Here is a 10791-nt window from a genome sequence, read left to right as displayed (position 1 = left end):
GGGAGATGAATAAGGTAACGGTGAAGAACCGTTACCCACTCCCGAGGATTGATGATCTCTTTGACCAACTTCAGGGAGCGTCTTGGTTTTCCAAGATCGATTTGCATTCGGGATACCATCAGATGAGGGTCAGGGAGGAGGATACGCAGAAGACCGCGTTTTGGACGCGCTATGGCCATTATGAGTTCGTGGTGATGCCGTTTGGGCTCACCAATGGTCCTGCCGCGTTCATGGATCTCATGAACCGCGTATGCAGACCGATGTTGGATAGGTCTGTGATAGTCTTTATCGATGACATCTTGGTTTATTCCAAGACTCAGGAGGAGCATGAGGAGCATCTGAGAGAGGTGCTGGAGACCTTGAGGAGGGAGAGCTTGTATGCCAAGTTCTCCAAGTGTGAGTTTTGGTCGCGTGAGGTGCAATTTCTCGGACACCTTGTCAACCAGAACGGGATTCTGGTCGATCCAGCCAAGGTCGAGGCCGTGATGAGATGGGAGGTTCCGAAGTCTCCATCTGAGATTCGGAGTTTCCTGGGATTAGCAGGCTACTATCGGAGATTTATCCAAGATTTCTCCAAGATAGTCGTACTCCTGACGCGACTGACGAAGAAAGCCGTGGTCTTTCGGTGGGGACCCAAGCAGCAGGCTGCATTTGAGACATTGAGACAGAGATTGTGCGAGACGCCAATCTTAGCCCTGCTAGAGGGCGTAGAGGATTTAGTGGTTTATTGTGACGCGTCCATTTCAGGGTTGGGCGCGGTACTGATGCAGAGGGGGCATGTCATTGCCTATGCTTCGAGGCAGCTCAAGCCTCACGAGGCGAACTACCCAACACATGATTTGGAGTTGGGGGCGGTGGTTTTTGCCCTCAAGATTTGGCGGCATTACCTCTACGGGGTTCGATGTACCATTTACACGGACCACAAGAGTCTGAGGTACCTCATGGATCAGCCGAATCTGAACATGAGGCAGCGTCGGTGGTTGGACGTGGTAAAGGATTATGATTGCGAGATCCTCTACCACCCAGGGAAGGCCAATGTGGTGGCCGATGCTCTTAGCCGCAAGGCGGCGCCAATCAGGGACGTTTGCATGAGGATGACCGTGGTGACTCCCCTGTTGGAGAGAATTCGGGAGGCTCAACAGGAGGCTATCAAGGAGGAGCATCGGAAGAGCGAGCGTGTGGTGGGTCAGGTTTCCTCCTTTGATTATGACAGCCGAGGACTATTGACACTACACCGTAGGGTGTGGGTGCCGTATCACGGAGGCGTGCGCCAGATTTTGATGGAGGATGCACACAAGTCCCAGTTCTCTATTCATCCCGGGGCGACAAAGATGTATAGGGATCTTCGTCTAGATTATTGGTGGCCCTGCATGAAGCGGGATGTGGCATGGTACGTTGAGCGATGCTTGACCTGCAGGAAGATCAAGGCCGAACATCAGAGACCGCATGGCAAGATGCAGCCGTTGGATATTCCTCTGTGGAAATGGGAAGATATCACGATGGATTTTATCACGAAGCTTCCCAGGACCGTGCGTGAAGTGGATTCGATTTGGGTCATCGTGGATCGATTGACCAAGAGTGCTCACTTTATCCCGATTCAGGAGAGCATATCGGCCGAGAAATTGGCCGACATCTATATCAGGGAGATTGTGGCGCGGCACGGGGTGCCAGTATCGGTTATCTCGGACAGGGATGTGCGCTTTACTTTCAGATTTTGGAAGAGGTTTCATGACGAGTTGGGCACTCGTTTGCATTTTAGCACCGCCTTTCACCCGCAGACGGATGGTCAGAGCGAGCGGACCATCCAGACCTTGGAGGATATGTTGCGGGCGTGCGTGTTAGATTTCGGTGGTAGCTAGGATACCTATCTTCCCTTGGCCGAGTTCTCCTACAACAACAACTACCACTCGAGTATTGACCGTCCCCCATTCGAGATGTTGTACAATCGGAGGTGCAGGACCCCGATATGCTGGGGTGAAGTAGGCCAGAGAGTCATGGGGAGCACCAAAGTGGTGCTCAAGACGACCGAGAGGATCCAGCAGGTTCGGAGCAGGCTTCAGACTGCTCAGAGTCGGCAGAAAAGTTACACCGACAAGCGCCGATCCGACCTGGAGTTCCAGGTTGGGGATATGGTTCTCCTGAAGGTGTCGCCTTGGAAGGGCGTCATTCGATTCAGGAAGCGGGGCAAGTTGGGCCCGAGGTTTATTGGGCCGTTCAGGGTTGTAGCCCGGGTGGGCAAGGTGGTGTATAGGCTGGATCTGCCAGTCGAGCTCAGCCAGATCCATAGCACTTTCCATGTTTCTCAGCTGCGGAAGTGCCTAGTGGACGACTCAGCACTAGTGTCGTTAGAGGATATTCAGGTTGATGACAGCCTGAATTACATTGAGCGCCCAGTCACAATCCTCGACAGGAAGTCGAAGGATTTGAGGAACAAGAGAGTGGAGCTAGTGAAGGTGCAATGGCAGCACCGCAAGGGTTCGGAATGGACTTGGGAACCGGTGGACGAGATGATGGAGCATTACCCCGAGCTGTTTCAGGATCGAGCAGCAGACTTCGAGGACGAAATCTAAGATAAGTGGGGGAGATTTGTAGCACCTGGTTCCTGGTACGTAAATATTATTTGAGTATTTTCCATTTTTAGCCTTGGACTCGACGAGTCATAGGTCCGACTCGTCGAGTAGAGACGGGACCCAGGGACACGTTTAAGTTGGCGACTCGGCGAGTCACCGTTGTTGGATGAAACCCTAAGTTCAGGGGTTTGCACCCTATTTAAACAGCATATCCGCTCCAAGCCATCCCCGATTCACCCCCAGAGCTCCCAACCCTCGTTCTATGCTCGTTCATTGAGATTTTGAAGCAATTATTGTGTGTTCTTCAAGGTTTTGAGGCAAAAGGGGAGTAGATCAAGAGGAAGGGAAGGAATCCAAGCATCTTTGTGCTCTCTCAGCAATTCCTTTGAGGTATAACCCGTTTCCCCCTGTTTCTATGCTTATTACTTCATTTAAGTCATTCTTGAGCCAATCCCCAAGCTTGTATGTGCAATATAAGTCGTAATAAGTTGATTGGCCTTTAGATTTAGGCAAGATTGAGCTCCAGGAGCTCAGATCTGTTACCTTTATGGACCCATGTTTCTTGTTCACCCTAGATCTACCCTTTTGAGGCATTTTGAGCCCTAAATCCCTCATTGGTGAGTATCTACACGTAAAGTTGGAAACTTTACGTGTCATTCATGCTCTAGGAACCCAGATCTGTAAATGGCATGGTCTGGAATCGAGCAAAATCGCGTATATAGTGATTGCATGGCGACAACTCGGCGAGTCTGCTCGCGAGTCTCCGAGTTGTCCCCTTTTTCGTTGTGCCGAGTGTGTGTGGTGAGTCACGGGGTGTGACTCAGTGAGTTGGAAGCCAAACTCATCCATGGAGGAACTCGGCGAGTCCATGCCCTGACTCGGCGAGTTCAAGGCAATCTCCTTAGATCAAGAACAGACTCGACGAGTTGTTCATATAACTCGGCGAGTCACAGCATAAAGTGTTCTTCGGATGAAGATGAACTCGGCGAGTTGTTCATACAAATGAAATTTTTGGACGTGAAATTTTGGGTCGTTACAGCCGCACTTGTGGGAAGTGCGGTAAGAGTCACGAGGAGTCGTGCAGGGCTGGGGTGTGCTACAAGTGTGGGAAGGAGGGGCATATCGCGAGGGATTGCCCCAAGGGATATTGGTCGATCCGGCCAAGATCGAGGCGGTCATGAGGTGGGAGGTACTAAGATCACCCACCGAGATCAGGAGTTTTCTGGGTTTCGCTGGCTATTATCGGAGATTTATTAAGGATTTCTCCAAGATCGTCGTGCCACTCCCAAAGTTGACCCGGAAGGGTGTTGCGTTTTCTTGGGGTCCGGAGCAGCAGACCTCGTTCGAGACACTTCACCAGAGATTATACGAAGCCCCAGTGTTAGGCCTTTTGGAAGGGATGGAAGATTTTGTGGTATATTGTGATGCATTGATATCCGGATTGGGAGCGGTGCTTATGCAGAGGGGGCATGTGATTGCATATGCATCGAGGCAGCTTAAGCCTCATGAGTCGAGATATCCCACTCATGATTTGGAGTTGGGGCGGTAGTGTTCGCTCTCAAGATCTGGCGACATTATTTATATGGGGTTCGGTGTACGATATACACGGACCACAAGAGCTTGAAGTATTTGATGGACCAGCCCAACCTGAATATGCGCCAGAGGAGGTGGTTAGACGTGGTCAAGGATTATGATTGTGAGATCCTGTACCACCCGGGCAAGGCTAATGTTGTAGCCGATGCATTGAGCCGTAGGGCGGAGGGCGCCCCATATCGAGATGTCTGTTTGAGATTGATAGTGATGACCCTGGTGTTGGATGCTATTCGTGGGGCCCAGGCTGAGGCTGTGAAGCCAGAAAGCCAGAAGAGAGAGCGAGTTGTCGGGTTAGTATCAGAATTGGTTACCGATAGCCGGGGGCTTATGACATTTCAGGGTCGGATTTGGGTACCGTCCGTGGGCGGCACGCGTACCATTTTGATGGAAGAGGCTCATCAATCGAAATTCTCGATCCATCCCGGGGCTACTAAGATTTATTTGGACCTGAAAAAGGATTATTGGTGCCCCTGTATGAAGAGGGATGTCACATGGTTTGTAGAGAGGTGCTTGACCTGTCGCAAGGTGAAGGCCGAGCACCAGCGTCCACATGGTAAGATGCAGCCATTAGAGATTCACGAATGGAAATGGGAACAGATTACCATGGGTGACCGCGAGGGGTGTCGATGTAATTTGGGTGATTGTGGACAGATTGACGAAGAGTGCTCACTTCCTGGCCATCAGTGAAAGCTCTTCCGCGGAGAAGTTGGCAGAGATGTTCGTGAGAGAGGTGGTATCGCGGCATGGAGTGCCGATCTTGATCGTCTCAGATCGAGATGTACGTTTCACTTCCAGATTCTGGAGGAAGTTTCATGAGGAATTGGGTACGAAACTGCATTTTAGTACTGCATATCACCCACAGACTGATGGGCAGAGTGAGCGGACGATTCAGACGCTCGAGGACATGCTCCGGGCATGTGTGTTGAATTTCGGCGGGAGTTGGGACACATATTTCCCTTGGCGGAGTTTTCTAATAGCAACAACCATCATTCGAGCATTGGCATGCCGCCCTTTGAGCTGTTGTATGGGAGGAGGTGTCGAACCCCTATTTGCTGGGGAGAAGTAGGGCAACGTGTGATGGGCAACACCGAGATTGTGCTTCAGACGAGAGAGCAGATCCAACAGGTCAGGCAGAGGTTGTTGACCGCTCAGAGTCGTCAGAAGAGTTATGCGGACAGACGTCGGTCCGAGATCGAGTTTTAGGTCGGCGACTTCGTGCTCCTGAAGGTCTCTCCTTGGAAAGGAGTGATCCGATTCAGGAAGAGGGGCAAGTTGGGGCCCCGATATATTGGTCCTTTCAGGGTGTTCGCGAGGGTAGGCAGGGTAGCCTATCGTTTGGAGTTGCCAGCAGAGTTGGGTCAGATTCATGACACTTTCCATGTGTTGCAGTTGCGTAAGTGTATAGCCGACGAGTCGGCAGTGGTGCCATTAGAAGATATTCAGGTGGATGCGAACCTGAATTATGCTGAGAGACCGGTGTCGATCAGGGATTGGAAGATCAAGGTTTTGAGGAACAAGGAAGTGCCACTGGTGCAGGTCCAGTGGCAGCATTGAAAAGGGTCATAGTTGATTTGGGAACCGGAGCGTGAGATGCGGGAGCAGCATCTGGAGTTGTTTGCAGAGCGAGACTTCAAGGGCGAAGTCTGATTCTAGTGGGGGAGAATTGTAACACCCAGATTCCTAGGTATGATGTTTTGTTCTTTTATTTTTGGGTGTTTGGGGGAGACTCAGCGAGTTGGCGTCTAGACTCGCCGAGTATGGTCGCGGATTTGTATGCGAGTTCACAGCTGGACTCGGTGAGTCCACGCTGTTTAATGAAACCCTAATTTCCAGGGTTTGAGACTTATTTAAAGGGTCTTAGGACCGTCATTTGCAGCCACCAACCCGTAGAGAGAAACCCTAAAGATATCTAGAGCGTTTGTGAGGAAGGAGAGGCCAATCTTGAACTTTTGTGGGTGTTTTTGCAAGAAGGAAGTGTTCAAAGCAAGAGGAGGCTGAAGGAGGTGCGATTTTGGTGGTTTTTGAGCTCATAGAGATTGTATTGAGCTCATAGAGGTGAGTCTTCTCACTATACGTTACCTAGAGTGGTACTATGCGATGACCAGAGGGTCTTATGTGTTATGTATGAGATTATGTGCTATGTGATATTTGTATGTTGTATGATAATATAGACCGGACCGGAGGGTCAAACGAGCTATGACCGGACCAGAGGGTCCAACGAGCTACGGGACTGGACGGTCCCGCTGAGACACATCGACCGGAGGGTCGTATTATAGCCTCGAGTGGCATATGTGCTGTATGTGGTATTTTGGGGACCTCACTAAGCATTTATGCTTACACTTGTTGTGTTATGTGTTTCAAGTACTAGTGATGAGCGCGGGAAGGCGCCGACATGATTCGTACACACACGCATTGGAGTTTTTGTAGAGATTCTGGGGAGATGTTTTGTGACAATAACATTTGATATAATGTGTTTGACATTATTTTATGAATGAATGAATTTTTTAAAAATGAAAAATTAATTTGAAAATTTACGTTGTTACACAATAACTGAATAAGGCAGTACGATACTCATAAACAATTATCTATTATTCATTCACCAAATCAATTACATTTATATTGTTACAAGTTTCAAACATATCACCTAACTGCTAAAACTAATATTGTCTCTTAGAACTATTTTCCAAGCATGCTGGTAGTGTTTGACTTTTCTCAGAGTTATCACACCCCCAAACCAGAAAGGCGGAAACGTTAGAGGGCGGAGGACGTCATGTCAAGTATCACAACACATGCATTATAGTAATCAAAGTACAACAACCATTGCATTAATAATATATAAGTTTTTAGATGAGTGTACAAACATTTGATATTCAACATCAAAAGTAGATATAGTAAAAGACAAAAGACGCAGCACGGTACTAGGTTGTCTTCGCAAAAGCTCTGGGAGTGTACCTGTCTACTGGATTCCCAGAGAATACAAGTTATTTTGAAAGAGAGGATCAACATTTAAGCTGGTGAGTTCATAAGTATTAGTTTCTTTTATGGTTGCTTTAGTTTTAAGAAAGTGCTTGATTTTGTTCCAGAAAATCCTATATTTTCTGCTTTACAACTGAAAAGTAGTTTTAATCCCATAAAACCGTTCCGTTTAAGTATTATTGTACTTATAACCTAGTATGACATAATTTTAACTCACCATAAAATTATAAGAAGAATGTTTTATATATTGATATGTTTTATTAAATAAAACCTAGTACTTTGTAGATGTACCCCATATAAAACCCGGTACTTTGTAGATGTACCCCATATATAACCTGGTACTTTGTAGATGTACCCTATAATTAAGCTGTTTAATTGAGGTTAAATGCGATATGTTTGTAACCATGCTAATTGACTAGGATAAACACGACGTTTTGGCGTCGAACAGTGTGACATTTGTCACCCATTAGCCTGTCGGCCAAACTGTAGCTAACAGTCGGGATGTGGGATTGTCTGTCACACCCCCAAACCAAGGATGACGGAAACATCCGGGGGTGGAGGACTTCATGTGTAGTATCATAACAACAAGTATAATAGTGCTCAAAGTACAAACAAACACCATAAATATAATTGAAAACGTTACATCATAGCATAGTGTAACAACCCAAAATTTTGACAATATTTTTTTTCATTTTTAATTAATAAACATACTTGCATTAACCATAAATTTCATCATAATTGTTTTCAAATCCACCTTTATTACATTTTGTTTAAAACATCAGAGTGTCCCAAAAGGTAGTAATAAAAGAGAGGTATTGTGCACGCTGCGCCATCACGCCTTGCCCTTGCCCTTGGGCTCGAATTTACCTGAAACACATCCACAAACGGTAAGCTTGAAAGCTTAGTGAGTTCCCCAGGGCACACCCACACATAAGCACAAAGTATCTCATACATGCTAATCGGCCATACAAACATATAAAGCATGCAAACAAACACATAGGGAAGCCCTGGAAACCCTCCAGGGTCTTACTCCGGGTGCCATAAGAACCCCCTCATGGTCTTAGCCCAATGCCTCGGGAACCCCCCGAGGTCTTCGACCTAGGATGCCAAGGAAACCCTCCCAGGTCTTATACCTAAGTGCCTCGGGAACCCCCCGAGGTCATCCATACCAACATGATCACAAAACACATAGTTTCACATAATGGCTAACACATAACACATCTTATATAATGGGTCACCCTTGGTGCCTTAGACCCATGGGTATGGTGAGGAGACTCACCTCCGTTTGTCGAAACCAAAGCTGCTATCCTAATAATCCGGAATCTCGCGGGCTGGATAATAGTATTAAATAATATTAGATCCTTAAATTAATCAAGAGGGAAAGACCCAAGCCCCAACCCTAATCATGCGGCCCAATTAATCTTTCTTTGAAAATGGGCCCAAAGTCCAAGTCCAAAATCACTAATGGGCCTCTTGGCCCAATAAGGCCCTCCCAAAAGTCTATGACCCAAATCCAAAGTTTTGCCCATATTTCATAGAAAACAGTCAACCCAAATACCAAGTTGATGCCCAAAAGTAGCCAGCCCCAAAACAGGAATGACCGAAAACAGGAACGACCCAATCTGTCTTGCGTACGCTTCGTGCAGAAGTCCAACTTCATCTCCCTCTCGCAGACCTTATCCACCATCTCATTTAGGTTCTTGCACCCCGTGAAACTCACAAACTCCTAAATGTCATCTCTCAGCATGGAATGATACCGGGTCCGCCTCATATCCTTGTCAGTAGCATACTGTGGTATCAGTAGAGCCCGCTCCCGAAACTTGGCGGTGATCTCTACCACCGTCTCTGTGGTCTGCTACAAATCGCGGAACTCGCATACCAGCCTCTGCAACTCAACAGGTGGTGCAAACTCCTGATCAAAACGTCGTACGAACTCAGCCCATGACATCTCGGCCAATCCGGCCGGCCCCAATTGGCAAGTAACCTCACCCCACCAATCCCGGGCCCTATCTCTCAGCATTCTCAATATCTGCTATCCAGCACCGATTGACAATGGGGTCCCTGGCCCCGAGAAACTCCGGCACTCCACGCGCCTTGAACTCTTGAAACGAGGGAGTTCGGGCCCCAACCTGGCCCGCTGCAACCTTAGCTCTGAATGATCTGAGTCTCTGCTCCGTAAGATCCATGATACCCTCCTTGACCGTCCCGAAGATGATCGGGGTCGCGTCAAGTATGCCCTTGCTAACCTCGGCTACAATAAGCTCTCGCAGCCTCTCATCAATAGCATCAGTAGTGTCTCCTGCTCCCGCCCCGGATCCAGATCCCGATCCTGATCCCCCTGCTCCAAATCGAGTCACCACCATGCTGAACTGAAAATCCATAAAACATAATGATCAAGATGCCTATAAAAAGAACCCTCCCAACCGGTACTCCTCCTTAGAGTTCTCAGGTACAACATGAGTTTGGGTACAGGTCCTGTGCTTCCAGTAGTACGGGCCCAATACTACCTTCCACACCTACCCGTACCTTTCCCCCGATGTCCCACCTGCTAACTCCAACTCACACCGTCCCTCACACCTCATGCAAAAAAAGAATCAAGCCCTAGACTGCCCTAGCAGTTGTTCTACTAATACCAATTCATCATAACAGGTTGCCTTTATGCATGCAAATTGTACAAAGGATCAAATAGAATTTCGAATAAATATTCTACCCTAAGACCACATCCAAACAAGGAAAAGAAATTAAGGCCAAATCAATCATTCTGAGTCTATAAGCTCCTAGTCGTATACAAATTTAAAAGCATACACATAACAAGTTCCACATATTCACATAACTCTAAAATAGCGTAACATGGCCATCATACAAGGGAATCACTTACTTAGCTCGGCTGATCACGCGTGTTGCACTCTTATCTTTTATTTTCTCAAAATAAGTTTTATTATTATTATTATTTATTTTATTTTTTTAAAAACAATTTTTACCATTTCCTTAGTTTGAGACCCAACACACCCGAGAGTGTGCCCGAATCCCTCAAACCAAGGCTCTGATACCAACTTGTAACAACCCAAATTTTCGACAATATTTTTTTCATTTTTAATTAATAAAAATACTTGCATTAACCATAAATGTCATCACAATTGTTTTCAAATCCACCTTTATTATATTTTGTATAAAACATCAGAGTGTCCCAAAAGGTAGTAACAAAAGAGAGATAGAGTGCACGCCGCGCCATCACGCCTTGCCCTTGCCCTTGGGCTCGAATGTACCTGAAACACATCCACAAAAGGTAAGCTTGAAAGCTTAGTGAGTTCCTCAGGGCACACCCACACATAAGCACAAAGTATCTCATACATGCTAATCGGCCATACAAACATATAAACCATGCAAAAAAACACATAGGGAAGCCCTGGAAACCCTCCAGGGTCTTACTCCGGGTGCCATAGGAACCCCCTTGTGGTCTTAGCCCAATGCCTCGGGAACCCCAGAGGTCTTCGACATAGGACGCCAAGGAATCCCTCCCAGGTCTTATACCTAAGTGCCCCGGGAACCCCAGAGGTCTTCCATACCAACATGATCACAATGCACATAGTTTCACAGAATGGCTAACACGTAACACATCTCATATAATGGGTCGGCCTTGGTGCCTTAGACA

This window comes from Lactuca sativa, chromosome 5 (assembly GCF_002870075.4).
Source record: "Lactuca sativa cultivar Salinas chromosome 5, Lsat_Salinas_v11, whole genome shotgun sequence".
NCBI lineage: Eukaryota > Viridiplantae > Streptophyta > Magnoliopsida > Asterales > Asteraceae > Lactuca > Lactuca sativa.
Note: the sequence above shows the minus strand (reverse complement) of the source record.